The sequence below is a fragment of the Micromys minutus genome, assembly GCF_963924665.1.
Source record: "Micromys minutus genome assembly, chromosome: 5".
Lineage (NCBI taxonomy): Eukaryota > Metazoa > Chordata > Mammalia > Rodentia > Muridae > Micromys > Micromys minutus.
In genome coordinates this window covers 50,340,084-50,359,032 of record NC_137974.1, presented here as the reverse complement: position 1 = coordinate 50,359,032, position 18,949 = coordinate 50,340,084, and positions in this window count along the sequence as shown.

Sequence of the window (18,949 nt, the reverse complement as noted above, 5' to 3'; positions counted from 1 at the left end):
TGTACCACAATATCTGTATCCATTGTTCTGTTGAAAAAAATCTGGGTTCTTTCATCTTCTAGCTATTATAAATAAGGCTGATATGAACATAGTGAAGCATGTGTCCTTGTTATATGTTGGAACATCTTTTGGGTGTATCTGCAGGAATGGTATAGCTAGGTCCTCAAGTAGTACTATTTTCTGAGGAATCATTAGACTGATTTCCAGACTTGTTGTACCAACTTGCAATTCCACCAAAAATGGAGAAGTGTTCCTAATTCTCCACATCCTCTCCAGCATCTGCTGTTACCTGGGTTTTTGATCTTAGTCATTATCACTGGTATGAGGTTGAATTTCAGGGAAGTTTTGATTTTCATTTTCCTGAAAAATAAGAAGGTTGAACATTTCTTTAGGTACTTCTCAGCCATTTAATATTCCTTAGTTAAGAATTTTTGTTTATCTCAATATCCCATTTTTCATAGAATTATTTGCTTCTTTGGAGTCTAATTTCTTGAGTTCTTGGTATATATTAGATATTATCCCTTGATTGCATATAGGGTTGGTAAAGATCGTTCCCAATCTGTTGGTTGCCATTTTGTCCTATTGACAGTTTCCTTTGCCTTACCAAACTTTGCAAATATATAAGGACCCATTAATTGATTCTTGATTTTAGAACATTAGCCATGGGTATTCTGTTCCGAAAAATTTCCCCTGTGCATATGTATTCAAGGCTCTTCACCATTTCTCTTCTATTAGTGTCAGTGTATCTTGTTTTATTTGCATGTCATTGATCCACTCCAACTTTAGCATTGTAGAAGGAGATAAGAATGGGTCAATATGCATTTATCTACAGGCTGACCTCAACTTGAAGTAGCACTGAAAAATGCTGTTTTTCCCCCATGGGATAGTTTTAGCTCCTTTGTCAAAGATCAAGTGACCATAAGTATGTGGGTTCATTTCTGAGTCTTCAAGTCTATATCATTGATTTACCTACTGTCTCTGTAATAATACCTGAAGTTTTTATCACTATTCCTCTGTAGTATAGCTTGAGAACAGAGGTAGTAATTTCTCCAGAAGTTGATATATGATTGAGAATGTTTTTCCTATTCTGGGTTTTTTTGGTTATTCCAAATGAACGTGGAAATTACACTTTCTAACTCTATGAAGAATTGAGTTGAATTGGTATGGGGATTGCAATGAACCTTCAGATTGCTTTCAGCAACATGGCCATTTTTACTACATTAACACTACCAATCCATAAACATGGAAGATCTTTCCATCTTATAAAATCTTTTTTGATTTCTTTCTTCAGAGACTTGAAGTTCTTGTCATAAAGGTCTTTCACTTGCTTTGTTAGGGTCACACCAAGGTATTTTGTATTATTTGTGTACTATTATAAAGGGTGCAGTTTCCCTAATTACTTCCTCAGACTGTCTATTCTTTGATTAGAGGAAGGTTATTGATTACTTTGAGGTAATTTTATATCCAGCCACTTTGCTGAAGTTCCTTATAGCTATAGGAATGTTATAGTGGAATTTTTGGGGTCACTTAAGTATAATGTCATATCATTTGCACATACTGATATTTTGACTTTTTCCTTTACAATTTTTATTACTTTGTCCTCTTTTTATTGTGTAATTGCTCTGCCATGATTTCAAGAATTATATTGAATAGCCAGAAAGAGAGTGGGCAGCTTTGTCTGTTCCCTGATCTTAGTGAGATTGCTTCAAGTTTTCCTGCATTTAGTTTGATATTGATTAGTTGTTTGCTGTATATATATTACTTTTACTATGTTTAGGTAAATAGGCTTTGAATTCCTGGCCTTTCCAAGACTTTTATCATAAAGGAGTATTGAATTTTGTCAAGTGCTTGGTTTTGTCATGGAACATTTTGGTTTTTTCATCTATGATTATTGAAAGTTTTTCTGGATATAGTAGCCTGCACTGGCAATTGTATTCTCTTAGCATCTATATGCCACCTATCCTGGATCTTTTCAAAGTCTCTGTTGAGAAATCTGGTGTAATTCTGATAGGTCTGTCTTTATATGTTACTTGACCTTTTTCCCTTACTTCTTTTAATATTTTTTGTTTAGTGTATTTGGTGTTTTGACTATTATATAAAGAAAAGAATTTATTTTCTGGTTCAATCTATTTAAAATTTAGTATCTTTCTTGTATGTTTATGGATATTTTATTTTTTTTAAGTTAGGGAAGTTTTCTTCTATAATTTTGTTGAAGAAATTTTTGGCCTTTAAAGTTGGGGTCTTCTCTTTCTCTTTTTTATGTATATTTTGTTTATTAATATAATGGACCTGTATGCATATTTATTATACATTATAAAAACTGGATATGAGTAAACATTATAATATAATATAATTAATATATGAGCCTGAAAACAACTCATTGGTTTAAACAACACATGCTTAATGTTTACAGGAGAATGTTACACAGCAATCTTTTTTTTTTTTCATAGACCGTCTTTTATTGGTAAAAGGGCACATAGAGAAAATAAAAAACCACAATGGAGTTTCCTAGAAAAAATAATAGTACACAAAACATCTAAAGGAGAAGCACAGAATTTAACCAAACTCTTTCCACATGGTAAATAAGACAGTGAAAAATTTGCAGGCAATAGTCCCCTGGTTGTCAAAGACTTTAGAAAAACATTTTAGAGAGTTTAACAGAAAGAAAACAATGTTGTGGAAGATATTGATCAAGACAAATTTTTTTGTTTTGTTTTGTTTTGTTTTGTTTTTTTCTTGGATTTCACACTGTCTGTGAGTTGTTTCTGGAGCAGTGCTAGCCTCTGGGGTTAGCATCCCACTATCAGTGACTGCATATTATGTCTGTTCTTTTGTGACTGGGTTATCTCACTCAGGACAATCTTCTCTAGATGCAGCCATTTTCTTAAGAATTTGGTTAAGTCATTGTTTCTGGTGGCTGAGTAGTATTCCATTGTGTAAATGTACCACAATATTTGTATCCATTCATCTACTGAAGGACATCTGGGTTCTTTCCAGCTTCTGGCTATTATGAATAGAGCTGCAATGAACATTGTGATACATGTATCTTTGTTGTATATTAAAGTATCTCTGGAGTATATGCCCAGAAGTAGAATAGCTGGGTCTTCAGGTAGTATTATGTCCAATTTTCTAAGGTATCGCCAAACTGATTTACAGAGTGGTTGTATCAGTTTACAACCCCACCAACAGTGGAGAAGTGTTCCTCTTTCTCCACAACCTTGCCAGCATCTGCTGTCATCTGAGTTTTGGATCTTGGCCAATCTGACTAGTGTGAGATGGAATCTCAGGGTTTTTTTGATGTGCATTTCCCTGATGGCTAAGGATGTCAAGCACTTCCTAAGATGTTTCTCAGCCATTCGATATTCCTCAATTGAGAATGTTTTGTTTAGCTCTGTATCCCATTTTTTAATAGGGTTGTTTGATTCTCTGGTGTCTAGCTTTTTGAGTTCTTTGTATACCATGAATATTAGGCCTCTGTCTGATGTGGAGTTGGTAAAGATCTTTTCCCATTCTGTTGGTTGCCATTTTTTTTTTTTCTTGACAATGTCCTTAGCCTTACAGAAACTTTGCAATCTCAATAAGTCCCATTTGTTAATCTTTGACCTTAGAGCTTGAGCCATTGGTGTTTTGTTCAGAAAATTTTCTCCTGTGCCTATGTGTTCTAAGGCATTCCCTACTTTCTAATCTAATAGTTTCAGTGTATCTGGTTTAATGTAGAGTTCATTAATCCACTTACACTTGAGTTTTGTACAAGGAGATAAGAAAGGGTCTATTTTCATTCTTTTGCATGCTGAGTGCCAATTGGACCAACACCATTTGTTGAATAGGCTGTCCTTTTTCCATTGAATGTTTACATCTCCTTTGTCAAAAATCAGGTGACCATAAATGTGAGGTCTCATTTCTAGATTTTCTATTCTATTTCATTGATCCACGTGCCTATTTCTGTACAAGTACCATGCAGTTTTCAGCACAATTGCCTTGTAATATAGCTTGAAGTCAGGGATAGTGATTCTCACAGATGTTTGCTTGTTGTTGAGGATGGATTTCGCTATTCTAGGTCTTTTGCTATTCCATATGAAATTGCACATTGTTCTTTCCAACTCAATGAAGAACTGGGTTGGAATTTAGATGGGGATTGCATTGAATCTGTAGATAGCTTTTGGTAGGATGGCCATTTTTAAAAAGTTGATCCTTCCAATCCATGAGCGTGGGAGATCTTTCCATTTTCTGAGATCCTCCTCAATTTCCTTCTTTAGAGGTTTGAAGTTCTTGTCATACAGGTCCTTTACTTGCTTAGTTAGAGTCACACCAAGGTATTTCATAATTTTTGTGACTATTGTGAATGATATTTTTTCCATAATTTCTTTCTCCACATGTTTGTCCTTTGAGTATAGAAAAACTACTAATTTGTTTGAGTTAATTTTGTATCCAGTCACTTTGTTGAACTTGTTTATCAGCTATAGGAGTTCTCTGGTGGAGTTTTTGAGGTCACTTAAGTACACTATCATGTCATCAGCAAAGAGTGATGTTTTTATCTCTTCATTTCCAATTTGGATCCCCTTGATCTCCTTTTGCTGCCTAATTGCTCCAGCCAGGACTTCCAGTACTATGTTGAATAGGTAGGGGGAGAGTGGGCAGCCTTGTCGAGTCCCTGATTTTAGTGGGATTGCTTCAGGTTTCCCACCGTTAAGTTTGATGTTGGCTGTTGGTTTGCAGTATATTGCTTTTATTATGTTTAAGTATAAACCTTGGATTCCTGTTCTTTCCAGGACTTTTAACATGAAGGTTTGTTGAATTTTGTCAAATGCTTTTTCAGCATCTATTGAGATGACCATGTGATTTTGGTCTTTGAGTTTGTTTATATGGTGGATTAAATTGATGGATTTCCTTATATTAAACCATCCCTGAATCCCTGGGATGAAGCCTACTTGGTCATGGAGAAGGATCGTTTTGATGTGTTCCTGGATTCAGTTTGCAAGTACTTTGTTGAGTATTTTTGTGACAATGTTCATAAGTGAGATTGGTCTTAAGTTCTCTTTCCATGTAGGGTCTTTGTGTGGTTTAGGAATGAGGGTTATTGTAGCCTCAAAAAATGAGGTATGTAGTATTCCATCTGATTCTATTTTGTGGAATCGTTTGGAGAGTATTGCTGTTATGTCCACAATAAATGTCTGATAATATTCTGCAGTGAAACCGTCTAAACCTGGGCTTTTTTTGGTTGGGAGGCTTTTGATGACTTCTTCTATTTCTATAGGTGTTATAAGATTATTTAGATGGTTTACCTGGTCCTGGTTTAACTTTAGGATCTTGTATCTGTCTAGGAATTCATCCATTTCCTCCAGATTTTTCATGTTGTGGAGTACAGGTTTTTTTAGTAGGATCTGATTTCTTGAATTTTCTTAGTTTCAGTTGTTATGTCTCCACTTTCCTTTCTGATTTTGTTAATTTGTATACTCCCTCTTTGCCCTCTAGTAAGTCTGGTTAGGGGTTTATCAATCTTGTTGATTTTCTTAAAGAACCAGCTCTTGGTTTTGTTGATTTTTTTCAATGGTTCTTTTTGTTTCTATTTGGTCTATTTCTGCCCTAATTTTGATTATTTCTTGCCTTCTACTCTTTTGGTTATATCTGCTACCTTTTGTTCTAGGGCTTTTAGCTGTTCTGTCAGGTTGCTGATGTGAGCTCTCTCCATTTTCTTTTTGGAAGCACTTAGGGCTATGAGTTTTCCTCTCAGTACGGTTTTCATTGCATCCCATAGGTTTGGGTAATGTTGTGTTTTCGTTTTCGTTAAATTCTAAAAAAAATCCTTAATTTCTTTCGTTATTTCTTCTTTGACCCTACCATTGTTTAACAGAGTGTTTTCTAGTTTCCATGTGTATGTGGGCTTTTTGTTGCCTTTGTTGTTGTTAAAGACCAGCTGAGAGGATGCATGGGAGTATTTCAATCTTCTTATATTGATTGAGGCTCGTTCTGTGTCCAATTATGTGGTCAATTATCAAGAAGGTGCCATGGGGTGCTGAGAAGAAGTTGTATTCTTTTACTTTAGGATGATATGTTCTGTATATATCTATTAATTCTAGTTGGTTCAAAGTCTCTGCTACTTTTGTAGTGTCCTTGTTCAGTTTCTGTTTTCATGATCTGTTCTTTGGTGAGAGTGGGGTATTAAAGTCTCCCCCTATTATTGTGTGGGGTGAAATATATTTTTTGAGCTTTAGTAGGATTTCTTTTATGAATGTGGGTGCTTTTTTATTTGGAGCATATATGTTAAAGATTGAGAGTTTCTCCTGACAGGTTTCCCCGGTAATGAGTAAAAAGTGTCCTTCCTTACTTTTTTGATAACTTTTGGTTGGAAATTTACTTAATTCGATATTAGAATAGCCAGTCCAGCTTGCTTCTTGGAGCTGTTTGCTTGGAAGTTTTTTTCCCACCCTTTTACTCTGAGATAGTGTCTGTCTTTGTCTCTGAGATGTGTTTCCTGTATGCAGCAAAAGGCTGGATTTTGTTTATGTATCCAGTCTGATAGCCTATGTCTCTTTATTGGGGAGGTGAGTCCATTTATGTTAATAGATATCAAGGAATAGTTGTTTCTGTGTCCTGCCATTATTGCTTTTGTGGGTTGAGTTGTGTCTGTGTCTTTTTCTTCTTTTAGTTTTCTTGTTTAGGAGTTTTCTTGTTTATAGGAGGCTGTATTTTCCCTCATTGCATTGGGTTTTCCACCTATAATTTGTTGTAGTGCTGGTTTTGTGGTCACATATTGTGTAAATTTTGATTTGTCTTGAAATATCTTCATCTCTCCATCGATGGTGATTGATAGTTTTGCTGGGTATAGCAGCTTGGGCTGGCACTTGTGCTCTCTTAGGGTCTGCATGTTGTCTGTCCAGGCTCTTCTAGCTTTCATAGTCTCTGTTCAGAAATCGGATGTGATTCTGATTGGTCTGCCTTTATATATTACTTGACCTTTTAGCTTACTGCTTTTAGTATTCTTTCTTTGCTTTGGGCACTTTTGTTTTGACTAATATGTGTCAGGAGGTATTTCTTTTCTGGTCCAACCTATTTGGAGGTCTGTAGGCTTCTTTTATGCTCATGGTCATCTCATTATTAAGGGTAGGGAAGTTTTCTTCTACAATTTTGTTGAAGATATTTACTGTGCCTCTTAGTTGATACTCTTCTCCCTCTTCTATTCCTATTATCCTTATGTTCAGTCTTCTCATTGTGTCCTCGATCTTCTGGACATTTCGGTTTAGGTGCTTTTTGTTTTTTGCATCTTCTCTGGCTGTTTTGTCTGTTTACAATGTTGTCTTCTCCCCCCCCCCTCCCCGAGATTCTCTCTTCCATCTCTTGTAGTCTATTGGAAATGCTTGCTTCTGTGACTCCTGTTTTCTTTTTTAGGTGTTCTACCTCTAGGGTTATCTCTTTTAGTGTTTTCTTTATTGTGTCAATTTCTGTTTTAAATTCCTTCTTCCATTTCTTCATCTCTTTGGTTCTGTTTTCCTCTAGTTCTTTGAGTTCTTTGAGTGTTTTTCTTGTTTCCTCTTTGAAACCTTCTGATTCTTTTTGCTTTTCCTCCTGTTCTTGTTAAGTATCTCCAGCAGTGTCTTGAGGTATGATTTCAGGTCTGTGTCTTCTTTTTCTGGAGTGTTTGGCATTCCAGTGTTTGCTGTTATGAGAGAGTTGTGGTCTGGTGTTGCCAGGTTGTCTTGGTTTCCTTGGGATATACTCTTTTGCTTTCCTCTTGCCATCTTGTTGTCAGTAATATGTACTTGCCTTTCCCTTGTATCTGGTCTGTGTCTTTGGATCTCCTTTGGTCCAGGTGGCAGATGGGCCAAGCCCCGTTCTGTGCCCCAAAGTCCTTAGTTGGAAACAGAGGTTCCAATGCTGTGTTCCTCTTCTTTGGATCAGGCAGGGCGGTGGTGTGCTTTCCGCGAGCACTCCGCAGAGATCTTTCTGCTCCCTGGCTGCCCAGTTCTCCTACTCACCAGTCTTTAAAACTTTAGGATCTGCTGGTCCAGGTGGCAGATGGGCCGAGCCCTGTTCTGTGCTCCAAAGTTACGGGGTAGAAGCAGAGGTTCCAATGTTGTGTTCCTGGTCCCTGGATCAGGCAGTGCAGTGTTGCACTTTCTGTGTGCACTCTGCAGAGATCTCTCTGCTCCCTGGCTGCCCAGATCTCCTATTCACCAGTCTTTAAAACTTTAGGAACTGCTGGTCCGGTTGGCAGATGGGCCGAGCCCTCGGATCTTCTCTTTCTTCTGTACTTATCATCTGTAGGTTGTATTTCATTGTGTCCTGGTTTTACTGGATATTTTGGGTTAGGAGGTTTTTGCATTTTCTTTGACTATTATGTAGATGTTTCTATGGTATCTTCTATTACCGAGATTCTCTTTTCAATATCTTGTATTCTACCGGTGATGCTTGTGTCTATACCTTCTGATCTCTTTTCTGGTTTTCTGTCTCCAGGTTTGTCTCTCTTTGGCACCTCTTTATTGTTTTTTATTTTTATTTCCATTTTAGATCCTGCATGATTTTCTTCAATTGCTTCACCTATTTGGTTGTGTTTTCCTGTAACTCTTAAAGGGGTTTTTGTGGTTTTTATTCAAGGGCTTCTACTTGCTTATGTGTGTTCTCCTGTATTACTTTAAATGAGTTATTTATGTTCTTTTTAAAGTCTTCTATCATGATCATGAGATGTGATTTTAAAATCAAATCTTTATTTTCCATTGTGTTGGGTGATCCATTACTTGCTATGGTGGGAGTGCTGTGTTCTGATGATACCAAATAATTTTGATTCCTGTTGCTTAGGTTCTTGCACTTGCCTCTTGATATCTGGTTATCTCTGATGTTAGTCTGTCTTGCTGTCTCTAACTAAAACCTGTCTTTTTTGTGGACCTGTGTGCCTGTGATCTTAGGAGTGAGAGTGTTCCTGTGACATAAGATATCTGCAGGCAAGTTTTGGGTCTGAAAGGCTTTGGAACAACCTTATCTTTGGGCACAGATGAAGACTGGAATGGTCCTGTTCCATGCTTCTCAGAGGTTCCAGTGCCCTGTATGCCTTTAGCGGGTCTCTCTTTGGACAGTCATTGTAGAGAAAGCAGGGTCTCACCTGTGGGCTAAGAATGAGAGCTCTCCTAAAAGACCAGCCCTCTTCAGGGAGGTTTTGGGTCTGGGGGCTGTAGAACAGCCTTAGCTCTGGGCTGATAGTTAGATGGTCTAATGTTAATCTTTTCCATACATCTATTCATGAAGAAGTCTCCTTTCTTCACTTGACACATCATGTAAGGTGTATGGTACTGACTTTCCTGTAGTGGGATTTCTGCCTAACTGTAGGTAAATGGATCTACCATATAGATGAACCTCATGGCGAAGAATGTCTGCTCTGAAAAACATTATAACAGTTACTTCAATGGTCTTTTTTCCAGATTTTAATGTCACAAAAATGGTATCAGGGCAGAAGCACTCTTCATCCTAAGTAGAAGGGTGAGTCAACTTCTTTTGCCCACCGTCTACCTCAGGAGAGGCCACCCAGAAATCTTGAGGTGCGGAGAGTGGTACTGCCTGGGAGTGCACACTCTTGGCCCAAGGCAAGACCAGGACCAGCGGCATGCCCTCCCACAGGTCTCTGTGAGCTCAAAAGAACTACAGAAGTGCTTTCCATCCTAAGTGGAAGGGTGGGTCAACTTCTTCTACACACTGCCTACCCCAGGAGATGCCATCTAGAAATCTCACAGTGCACGCCTGGGAGTGCACACTTCCAGCCCAAGGCAAGGACAGGCCCAGGTATATCAGGTCTGGGCTGTGCCATCAGAACTCATTGCATACCCTGAAAGAGGACCACCCACAAAAAATCTCCCCCTGGAGACCACAGGCCTACAGACCCACAAGAGAGACAAACTCCAGTAAGAGACAACAAGATCACCTAGCATCACCTATAACAAGATGGCAAGAGACAAGCTCAAAACTCTAAGAAACAGAAACCAAAACAACCTGACAATATCAGAACCCAGTTCTCCCACCACCACAAATAGTGGATATCCTAGTTCACCAGAAAAACAAGATTTAGACTTAAAGTCATACCTCACCACGATGATGGAGAACTTTAAAAAGTGCAAAAGTAACACAGTTAAAGAAGTACAGGAAAAACAGGAGAACACATGCAAACAATATGAAGCCTTTAAAGGGGAAACATACACAAAAAATCACTTAAAGTGCTAAAGGAAAGCAAAAACAACCAGGTGAAGGAACTGAAAACAGAAATAGAAACAATAAAGAAAATAGAAAAGGAAAGAGCCCTAAGGTTGGAAAACCTAGGACTGACATCTGGACTCATAGATGCTAGCAACAGAATACATCACCAACAGAATACAGGAGATGGAGGGGAAAATCTCAGAAGCAGAAGATACCATAGAAATCATTGACAGTCAGAGAAAATACAAAAATCAAAAAGATTATAATCAAAAATTTTCAGGACACAATGAGAAGACCAAAGCTAAGGATAATAGGTGTAGAAGAGGGCAAAGATTATCAACTGAAAGGCACAGTAAACATCTTCAATAAAATTATAGAAGTAAAATTCTTTAACCTAAAAATAGAGATGACCGCAACATACAAGAAGCCTACAGAACTCCAAATAGACTTGACAAGAAAAGAAAATCTCCCTGACAAATAATATTCAAAACAGCAAAAGTTCAAGACAAGCAAAAAAAAAAAAAAAAACTAAAAGTAGTAAAAGAAAAAATACAGGTAATATATAAAGGCAGACCAATGAGAATTAAACCAGACTTTTCAACAGAGACCATGAAAACTAGAAGGATCATGAACTGACATTATACAGGCCGTAATGGAACATAAGTTACATCCCAGGTTACTATATCTGGTAAAACTCTCAATCACTGTAGATAGAGAGACCACAATATTTCAGGACAAAAACAAATTTTCACAATATCTGTCCACAAATCTAGCCCTACAAGGAAAATAGATAGAAAACACTGACACAAAGAGGGAAATTTCATCCTGTGAAAATCAAGAAACTAATCCTCTTGCAATAAGCACCAAATAAGAAAAGCACATAAATATAAATCTACCTCTAACAACAAAAACATCAGAAAAAAACAGTGACTACTTCTTAATATCTCTTAACATCAGTGAACTCATTCTCCAATAAAAAGACATAGACTATTAGATTGGATACTTAAACAGGATCCAGCATTTGGCTGCATACAGGAAACTCATCTCAGCAACAAAGACAGGAACTACCTCAGAGTACAGGGTTGGGAAAAAAAACTTCCAAGCAAATGGTCTCAAGACCATATAAAACACATATAAAATTAATCAGTAGCCTTCCTCTACTCAAAGAATAAAGAGGCTGAGAAAGAAATTGAAGAATCAGCACCCTTCACAATAGCAACAAAGAATATAAAATACCTTGGTGTGTCCCTGACCAAGCAAGTGAAGAATCTGTACAGAAGAACTTCAAGTCTCTGAAGAAGGAAATTAAAGAAGACCTCAGAAGATGGAAAGATCCCCCACGCTTATGGATTGGAAGGATCAACATTGTAAAAATGACCATCTTCTCTAAGGCAATCTACAAATACAATGCAATTCCCATCAAAATTCCAACTCAATTTATCACAGAGTTAGAAAGACCAATTTGCAATTCATTTGGAACAATAAAAAAAAAAACAGGATAGCAAAAACCATTCTCAACAATAATAAAAGGTTTGGGGTAATAACCATCCCTGACCTCAAGCTGTAGAACAGATCAACTGTGACAAAAACTGCCTGATATTGGTACAGAGACAGGCAAGTAGACCAATGGACTAGAATCAAAAAACCAGAAATGAACCTATGCACCTATGGTCACTTGATCTTTGACAAAGGAACTAAAAACATTGAATGAAAAAAGGACAGCCTATTCAACAAATGGTGCTGGTTCAAGTGGCAGCATGTAGAAGAATGCAAGTGACACCTTCTCATCTTCTTTTACAAAGCTCTAGTCCAAGTGGATCAAAGATATCCACATAGAACCAGGTACACTGAAACTAACAGAAGAGAAAGTGTGGAAGAAATAGAACACATAGGCACAGGGGAAATTTTCCTGAACAGAACACCAATGGCTTATGCTCTAAGAATAAGAATTGACAAATAATATCTCATGAAATTGCAAAGCTTATATAAAACCATGGACACTGTTAAAAGGACAAAACAACAACCAAAGATATTTACCAATCCTACATCTGATAGAAAGCTATTATCTAATATATACAAAGAACTCAAGAAGTTACACTCTAGAGAATTAAAGAATCCTATTAAAAATGGGGTACAGAGCTACACAGAGACTTCTCAACTGAGGGATATCAAATGGCTGAGAAGCACCTAAAGAAATGTTCAACATTCCTAGTCATCAGGGAAATGCAAATCAAAACAACCTTAAGATTCCAACTCACCAGTCAGAATGGCTAAGATAAAAAACTCAGGCAACAGCTGCCAATGCTGGCAAGGATGGGGAGTAAAAGGAAGACTCCTCCACTTATGGTAGAATTGTAAACTGGTACAACCACTCTGAAAATCAGTCTGATGGTTCCTCAGATTATTGGAACCTGCTACCTGAGGACCCAGCTATACACTCCTGGGCATATACTCAAAAGTAGCTCCAATATCTAATAAGGACACATGTTCAACAATATTCATAGCAGCCTTATTTATAATAGCTAGCTAGAATCTGGAAAGAACCCAGATGTCCTTCAACATAGGAATGGATAAAGAAATTGTGGTACATATACACAATGGAGTACTACTCAGCTGTTAAAAACAACAAGATCATGAAATTCCTAGGCAAATGGATGGAACTTGAAGCTATCATCCTGAGTGAGGTAACCCAGTGACAAAAGAACACTCATGGTATCCACTAACTTATAAGTGGATACTCTACTCCCCCCTCCAACACACCAAAAAAATTAAAGCTTAGAATACCCAAGAGACCATTTGTAGAACTTATTAAGCTCAAATGGAAGGAACACCTGAATGTGGATGCCTCAGTCCTTAGAATTGAGAACAAAACAAGGGAGGAAATACAAGGTCAAATACAGGAGCAGGGATTGAAGAAAAGATAAACAGAGACTGCCTCACCTCAAGAACCACCACCTATGCAGCCACCAAACCCACGCACTATTGCTGATTCTAAGAAGTGTTTACTGTCAGTAACCAGATATGGATGTCTCCTCATAGGCTCTCCCAGAGTCATATAGATACAGATGAGGAAACTTGCAGCTAAACATCAGACTAAACACAGGGACCCCAGTGAAAGAGCTAGATAAAGGACCGAAATAGCTTAAAGGATTGCACCCTCATGGGAAGAACAACATCATCAATAGCAAAGGCACTGAGATGGAGAGGGTGATTGGGAGAGGGAGCACCTTCATGAAAGGAAGTTGAGGGGTAGGAGAGAGGGGAGTGGCGGGGGAAGGGTATAACATTTGGAATTTAAATACACAAAATATCCAATAAAATTTTAAAAAGGGAAAAAAGAAAATGTGATCAGAAGAAACAGAAATGGGACAGGAAAAAATAAAAAGTTTCCCCATATGATGTCATATGATATCTGACATATGATATCTGACTTAAGCAAGAATTATGCAAAAGAGTTCATATGTCAAGGAGGAAACAGCTTTTCACAAGTTAGTTTTTTTTTTCAAGAATTTGCTGTTAACAGATCAACATCTATTTGCCAAGCACTATGTTATTAGAAGGAAAAGGCTTCTGATAATGTGGGTTTCTAACCCTGGCCTTGATGCTCAGAAGGTAAAGAAAGTGGGCATGTGTCTCCTTCAGCTATGCAGGGTCAGAAGCTGAACTATGTGGACTCCTAAGCTGATAGAGGGAAAACAAAGAGCATCACAAACATCATTGAGCACACCTAAAAATAAACAAACAAACAAAATATTCCTTTCTTTTCTCTGAATATATGTCTTTTGATGCTCTGTTTAGAGATCAAAAAGCAGAAGTTATTTTTACTGGAGAAATCAAGGGAGACTAACAACTTCAGTCTTTAAGTCTCCTGGGGAATGTGTAGAAACTCTGACTCTACAAACTTTTCTCAGTTGGTCGCCGTTGCCTCTGCATGATTCCTCTGAACATATGATACCAGTCTTTCAGGCCTCACGCCCTTGGAGTCCCTACATTTTCTGCATCCAAGAAAATATTCACAAGGTTCTGTATCATAAGTACCTTTATCTAGGCCTCAGCCCGCATCTATTTTTGCCTCAACAATATTTGGAAGAGTAGTTGCCTGCAAATACATTTAGGTGCATTGATCACAAAGCTTTGCCAGTTTCTGAGGGCCAGAAGGAAGACAATCTTTATGATGTAAAAATGAAACTCAAGTCAATACCATCTTTGCAGGCGCTAAGTCAAAATCTTCCAGGGATGGACCTTGAGGTTCATTCTCATATGTAAGCATAGTAAAACTTTTGGGAAGGCAGTTCTACATGAAATATACCACAATAAAACTTTAAGTTTAGCTACAAAGAAACTACATAGGAAGGTAGCAAAGCACCTTTAAGCTTTACAATACAAATTCTACCGTGCGGTAAACAGGGCTCAGGGCTAGGACCTAGAGGAAGGATTTTATTTCTTTATAATAAACATAAAATTAGATTCCATTGGTAAAGGACGCCTGTTTCATATGGGTGAATTCTCTTCACCTAGAGACAAAGTCTCTTGGGGCCTGAACAATTCTCAGGATATTGGGGAGATTCACTGAGGCTTGGCTTCTAATTGAGTAGCAAATATTGCCAGGTTTTCTGACAACCTTTACTCCAGGCTTCTAGAAGAAAAGTCAGCACGAGCCCTGTAAATGAGGGGTTCATTTAATCACCATTAGAAGCACAAACATGAACTTTATGTTCACCCCTTAGTTAGAAATCACAATTGTTTCAAAATACTTCAGGGTCTGCAGTTCCATTTTGTTTCTGTACAGTTTTTATAATGGCAGTCATCTGGAGTGCATCAGTAAAGTGTAGTAAGCACTATTTTCAATGTTTCTCAAATTAGTTTATTCAATATATGCTTAAGCAGTGAGCACACAGAAAGTGTTGAATTTTGTAAAAGGTTGCTCTCATATTACAGTATATTGTATGGCTGTTGATACATTGACGTTGTATGAAACTTAGTTTTAGAGATCGTGTCTTAAATTAAAAATAAAACATTCATTGTTAATTGAGGGGTTTTTTATTAGATGTAAGACATATAAGTTACTGGTCTTTTAATGTAATAAGAAAATTATTCAATTAAATCAGCACGTATAGATGTTGATCTTCATGATGATGTGAAGTTCAAGTTTGAAATTTATATTACTACACTTTGATTCCTTTTTAGGTTGATTGTGCTAATTGAAACTTGTCATATAACTTGCTTTTAAACATAAAAAAGAAAATTAGAGGAAAGTAGTCAAAAAGGAATGAAGTAATAAAGGAGACTCAAAGTATGCCAAGAAGTTTTATGAACAATGGTTATGAAAAGTAATTTTGACCAAAATAGAATGACTATCTCTTCTAAAACTTACCTAAATGATTTTACCGTGATCTAGTAAAGCAACTATAACTAAAGTTATAGGCAGTTTTCTAAAGCCAATTCCTGAAGCAGTTAACGAATAAAGAGAATGTGTTTATTTTGGTTTGTTCTTCCAAAGACTTAATCTGAGTCAGTTGGTTTGAATTTAAGACAAAATATCATGATATGGCATTAATGAGTAGAATTGAAAAACTGCCTGTCTCAGGGAAGAAAGCAAAAGATAAATTGAGTGCTCCAATCTCTTCCAAGGGCATGCATGTGCCAGAGATCTAAGAACCTGCCACTAGGCTCCACTTCTTAATAACCTTTCAGTACCACAGTATAGAAACAAAAAAAAAATCTACTTTAGGGGTGTTATTTAAGATCCAAACAATAGGAAATATACATAAAGTATCCTTTTAAATAGAAATTAAAGATATAGCTAATTACATTTAAGCTGGAAGCTACTAAGAAGCCTTAAATTCTTTTTTTGGCATTTTCAAATGCTTCTCTCCAGTATTTAAAAGAGATTGAACAAACCATTAATAATGCAGCTTGTCAAAAAAAATTATAAAAGAAATACTTCTTGTTTGTAAATAAATGTTAGACATAGAGATAGTCAAAACATTAATCTATAAAGATATGTATTAAAATATTAAAATTAAAGAGTTAATAACTATCTAAACTTATAAGATAGAGTAAAAACAATGTTATAGACCTGTTAAAAACATATTTCATAGATATTTTAATATTATGATACATATTATAGTTAATTTGAAATGAAAGTTATTGTGTACAGTATGACTTTTGTCCATTTAATGTATAAAATTTAAATTATAAAATATACAGAAATAAAAATAAATTTATTATAGTGATTAGTACTAGGTGCTGAAAATCTATTTTTCAGTCATTGCTTTCTGAGTTTTAATTATTTCACAGTATACATTCAAATTTTATAATTATAAAGATATAATAAACTTCAAATATACAATTTTTTCTATTTAAGGTTTTGATTCTGATGGATAATAATAAACAAATGAAATTTTCATTGATTGTTTTAAGTAGTGTAGATTTGCCTTATTATTCAGGTAATATTTTCTAAATATAAAAAAATTAGATATTTTAAGAGTAATGATGTTTTCAGGAACATGAGGGTGAGCCTTGATCCTCCTAACTACTCAAAGTGTAAAAATTTCTCAAAACATGAATCTCATGAGGCAGAGAATAAACCATACAGTGCTACCAGTTGTTAAATTTAAGAAAGTGGTAGAAATTAAATTTTTATAGAAATTAAATAGAATTAATATCAGGAGTCCATAGAATGAATCCTATATTCCCAGGTCCAAACTAATATAGAAGTATTAAGTGATAGTTATTACTAAATAATGTTAATAAGCATAATGATTGATAGGTGATGTGCAGAAACACATATATAGACAAAGAGAAATAATAGATATTATTAGTAGAGACTTTTATGAGAAAAATGAGGTTTGAATAATAAAAGTAAAATGAACTGAATATTAAAATTAGATATGAGAAGAGATCCAGGGACACAGGCTTGGTGAGTAGGCGTTCTGAGTAGACAGTGGGCAAAGAGAGCTCTGCAGAGTACATGGAAAGTGCACCGCTGCCCGGCTTGAATCAGGGAATAAAGAACCCAGCACTGGGCTCTCTGTTTCCAGTCAGCAGCTTCTGGGTGCAGAAGATGCACTCAGACCATCCACCACCAGGAACACCAGAGATCCAGGGACACAGGCCAGGAACAAGGGAAGGGCAAGAACAACTCACTGACTACAAGATGGCAAGAGGAAAGTGAAAGAACATATCCAGGGAAACCAAGACAACCTGGCAACACCAGTACCTAGCTCTCCCATCACAGCAAACAGCTGAATGCCAAACACTACAGAAAAAGAAGACTCAGACCCGAAATCCTACCTCAAGATGATGATAGAGATCCTTAAACAAGAACAGGAAGAAAAGGATAAAGAATTAGAAGCTTTTGAAGAAGAAACAAGAAAAACACTCAAAGAACTCAAAGAATTAAAGGAAAACAGAAACAAATAGATGAAGGAATGGAAGAAGTAATTAAAAAAGAAAATGGACACAATAAAGAAAACACTAAAAGAGACAACCATAGAGGTAGAAATCCTAAAAAAGAAATCAGAAGTTACAGATGCAAGCATTTCCAACAGACTACAAAAGATGGAAGAGAGAATCCCGGGGGCCAAAGACAACATTCAAAACATAGACAAAACAGTCAGAGAAGATGCAAAAACCAAAAATCTCCTAACCAAAAATGTCCAGGAGATCCAGGACACAATGAGAAGACCAAACCTAAGAATAATAGGAATAGAAGAGAGCACAGAATATCAACTAAGAGGTACAGTAAATATCTTCAACAAAATCATAGAAGAAAACTTCCCTACTCTTAAGAATGAGATGACCACGAGCATAAAAGAAGCCTTCAGAACACCAAAAAGTTGGACCAGAAAAGAAATTCCTCCTGACACATAATAGTCAAAACACCAAGTGTCCAAAGCAAAGAAAGAATACTAAAAGCAATAAGAGAAAAAGGTCATGTAACATATAAAGGCAGACCAATCAGAATCATACCCGATATCTCAACAGAGACTATGAGAGCTAGAAGAGCCTGGACAGACATCATGCAGACCCTAAGAGAGCACAAGTGCCAGCCCAAGCTGCTATACCCAGCAAAACTATCAATCACCATAGATGGAGAGACTAAGATATTCCAAGACAAAACTGAATTTACACAATATCTGACCCAAAACCCAGCACTACAATGAATTATAGGTGGCAAAACTTATAAAATGAGGGGAACTACATCCTAGTAAAATCAAGAAAACTCCTAAGCAAGAAAACCAAAAGAAGAAAGACACACAGGCACCATTCAACCTACAAAAGCTAAAATAGCAGAAAACAGCAACCACTATTCCTTAATATCTGTTAACATAAATAGACTCAACTCCCCAATAAAAAGATATAGGATTATCAGACTGGATATATAAACAAAATCCATCATTTTTCTGCATACAGTAAACTCATCTCAGAGACAAAGACAGACACTATCTCAGATTAAAAGATTGACAATGAAACTGCCAAGAAAAGGGCCCCAAGAAGCAGGCAGGAGGAGTGGGCATCATAATATTGAATAAAGTAAATTTTCAACCAAAAGTTTTCAAAAAAAATAAAGAAGGACACATTTTACTCATTACAGGGAATATCAGTCCAGAGGACTTCTCAATCCTTAAAATATATCCTCTAAATATAAAAGCACACATATTCATAAAAGAAACCCTATTAAAGCTCAAAAAATACATTTCACCCCACACAATAATAGTGGGAGACCTAAATACCCGACTCTCACCAAAAAACAGATCATTTAAACAGA